Consider the following 4,233-nt stretch of genomic DNA (forward strand, 5'->3'; position numbering starts at 1 on the left):
AGAAAAAGAAAAGGATTTTTTTTTCCTTTAACAAACAGCTATATTTAATTTTGTACATACCAGATGGGGGAGCAGACCATCTAACTGACCTTGATCTGCCTGCGCCACCAGCCGACTTAGCAGCATGAAAACAAAACTCCTGTAATCGAGCAGTAGTCTTGAGTAGCACATCACAAGTATGGCTACGTTTGTCATCCCATACTCGAGCATTTCGTTCCTTCCAAATTCCCCACAACAAGTACACCAAATCTCCTAAGCTTTGAAATGACAGCTCCTTAGTACAAAGACACAACCATTCCAGAAGCTCACACATAACTGCTTGAGGACTATAACACACCCCAACTAACACTCCCTTTGATTGAAGAATCTGCTTAGTAAAAGGGCAGTCACGACAAACATGCAGAGTTGTTTCAATAGCATTCTCACATAAAACACAAACATGTGAGTCTAAAGGTGCTCTTCGAGAAACTAGTCTCTCCATGGAGGGCAGAATATTAAGACACACTCTCCACATATAAATTTTAGCGGAATTGGGAATAACCACCTTCCAAAGTTTCTTCCAAAAATCAACACCAACACCAATGGAGAACTCAAAAGGAGTTCTAGAGGTAGAATGGGCAAACGAAAAACGGTAAGCAGTCTTTACAGAATACTTACCATCCTTCTCCAACCACCATACAAGTCTGTCCTCAACAGTCCTCAAGCTAAGTGGGATACTCAATATAGACTCAGCTTCCACACTTGGAAACAATCTTCTAATCAAACCTTCATTCCAAAAACCGGTACTGGAAAACAAATCACAAACCTTTTCTACTTCAGCCATAGCCGTGGCCTGCACCTTTGGTTTCCCATCTGGTAGACTTGGCAACCAACAATTGGACCAGACATTCATTGCTGTCCCATCCCCAATCTGCCAGTAAGAACTCTGCCTTAATAAATCTCTTGTGGAGAAAATACTTCTCCAAGAATATGATGGTGAGGCATGCACCTCAGCAGTCCAAAAGGACCCTGAAGGAAAATACTTGGCTTTAAATATACGCGCTATGAGCGACAGAGGATTGGTAATCACATGCCAAGCCTGTTTAGCTAGCATTGCCGAATTAAAATTGGATAAGCTACGAAAGCCAAGACCACCTTCCTCCTTTGGATTACATAAAGCATTCCAAGTTTTCCAATGAATTTTCTTCTTATCAAGGGTACTCCCCCACCAAAATCTTGCACACATTTGCTCCAAATCTTCACAAAAATTTTTCATCAATTGAAACACACTCATAGTATAGGTAGGCAAAGCTTGAGCCACAACCCTGATAAGAATGTCCTTCCCTGCACTACTTAGAAGCTTTCCTTACCAGTTGGTTAATTTCTTAGCCAAATTTTCCTTGATATAATGGAAAGTGGCAGTTTTCTTTCTCCCTACATAAGTAGGTAACCCTAATAGTTTTCATGGGATGCAACAATATCAACTCCCAACAAGCTGGACACCTCCTCTTGCACATACTCTGAAACGTTCTTGCTGAAAACCACCGAACTTTTATCAAAATTAACCAGTTGTCCTGAAGCTCTTCCATAGGTTTCAATAACATCCTGAATCTGATAACAATCCTCCAAGGAAGCATGAGCATAAAGCATACTATCATCCGCAAACAAAAGATGATTCACAGATGGAGCTTCATTACATACCTCAATACCCGGCAATAGACCAAGTTCTTGTTTTTGACGAAGTAGAGCAGAAAAGCCCTCAGCTCCAATCAAAAACAAATACGGAGACAAAGGGTCTCCTTGCCTCAAACCTCTACTCGGCACAACAAGACCACGAGGCTTCCCACACACCAAAAACGAGTATCTAACAGAACTAATACATTGCATAACCAACTCAATCCATGCATTAGCAAAGCCGAATCTGCTCAACACCTTCTTGAGAAAACTCCACTCCATTCTATCATATGCCTTACTTAGATCAAGCTTCAGCGCCATAAAACCCTCACTGCCTTCTCTTTTATTGTGAACAAAATGAGTTATCTCATTGGCCACTAGAATATTATTAGTGATTAATCTTCCAGGTACGAAAGCACTTTGAAAGGGAGAAATCAGAGAAGGTAAAATGACCTTCAATCTGTTAGCAATGGCTTTAGAACATATTTTGTAAATCACGTTGCATAAAGCGATAGGGCGTAAATCAGAAAAATATGGGTAAAGTTAATATGACGAACCAGATAACCAGTATGCAAGAAGTTCTGAACTGCCTCGGTGACATCTGTACCAATGGTCTCCCAATAATGCTGAAAAAATAATGGAGGCATGCCATCTGGACCAGGAGATTTAGTGGGATACATTTGAAACAACGCAGCCCTAATCTCCTCTTGTGAATATTGTGCACAAAGCTGCTCATTCATCTCCTGCGTTACACAAGGTGATATTGCTGCCAAAGTTGACTCCACTGCTTCGAGATCAATATTAGATGCAGTAAACATAATAGTGAAGTAAGAGGTAACCACTCGTTCCAAATCTTTATCCTCCTCACACCAAATCCCATTTTCATCATACAATCCTTGTATCATATTTTTCAGTTTCCGGTTAGCTGCCTTTCTATGGAAGTACCCGGTGTTTCTATCCCCCTCCCTCAGCCAGGTTATTTTAGATCATTGTCTCCAGAAGGATTCCTCTTGTGATAGAAACAACTGAAGACTCTCCATCAGACCCTTCTTCTCAACTTGAATTGCGTCGGAAATTAGAACATCCAAAAGATCTTCCAGCCTGGTTCAGATCCCCATCATTTGTTGCTGCCTTGCTTTAAACGTCTGTCGTTGCCATTTATCAAGTTGTAGGCGAGTATGCTCAATCTTCTTAGATACACAATACATAGGCTGCCCCACAACATCAGTAGCCCATGCATTCTTCACCACTTCGTCACACTCACCATGCTGAAGCCAATAAGCCTCAAACTTGAACCTATGATGACGTGGTCTCTTTGCTAATGACACAGAGCTTGACTGTAGGAGTATTGGAACATGGTCAGAGTCACTCGGAGGAAGATGCTGCACCCGAGCATGACCAAAAATGTCGAACCAACGCGGGGTACACACTGCCCTGTCCAACCTAAGTTGTGTTTCCAAATTCCACCAGGTAGACATAGCACCTTGAAACCCTAAATCAAGAAGATCTCCATACCCCAAAGCTTCACGGAAACCTCGCATCTGTCGTTCTGCCCTAAGAGGGCCATCCACCTTCTCACTGTTATTTAAGAGTTCGTTGAAATCTCCTATGACAACCCAAGGCAGTGTATCCAAGTCTCGTAGATCACGCAATAATTGCCATGACGGGTCCCTAGCCGCCGTTCGAGCATACCCATAGAATCCGGTCAAGCGCCAACGCGGTTCCCCTGGGCCACCGCCGACTTCCAGATCGATGTGATGAGCAGAGAAGGTCCGAACCTGCACCTTGACATCGTCCGACCAGAACATAGCCAACCCCCTGATTGCCCCTCGCTCAATACCTCCTTTGAGTGGGGGAACCCTAGCGCCAATTGGAGATCACGAAAATCTGCAAGTCGGCTTATCTTTGTCTCACAAAGAAAGATAATCTGGGGTCGATTTTGAGAGATTAAATCCTTCAAGGCCCTCGTTGTTGTGTCGTTGCAGATCCCTCTACAATTCCAACTAAGTATGTCCATGTCCATGGCCATGGCAGATTGAATTTTGCTTTCTAAAAACCTTAGAAAGTAAACCCTAGCAGAGCACGCTAGGTCAAGATTTTATAGAGAGAGAGAGTTAACAGCTCCCCCTACCTCTAAAACGTGACTAAGTTTTCAGCTTTTGTTTCTGTTGGAAGAAGCCATTATCCGATCCTTTTAATTGCAAAGGGTTCCCATATACCTATTCCTTACTTTTTGATTTGTTCGCCTTCATTTTCCTCGAGAGATGATGTGTTTCTAGTCCATAAGAATCTAATTAACTTCACAAATCATATTATAAACTTATTGATCATGAAAGGTTTTTTAATGGACAACTATGGCCTTCATTTGATTTATTTTACTTGTAACCACGAAATATTCCCATCAAAGAACAATATCAAAGAACTGATAGAGTCCTAGAAACCACCCAATTTAACGTCAGTTTTAAAAATTATTAACAATAATTTTCAATATGTATTTTGTTGATGTGTCTATTCTTCTACCCATTAGATTAAAAAGAGGGCTGTGATTTTAAGAAATTCACATAATTTTAGAGAATTTAA

This window comes from Rosa chinensis, chromosome 3 (assembly GCF_002994745.2).
Source record: "Rosa chinensis cultivar Old Blush chromosome 3, RchiOBHm-V2, whole genome shotgun sequence".
Lineage (NCBI taxonomy): Eukaryota > Viridiplantae > Streptophyta > Magnoliopsida > Rosales > Rosaceae > Rosa > Rosa chinensis.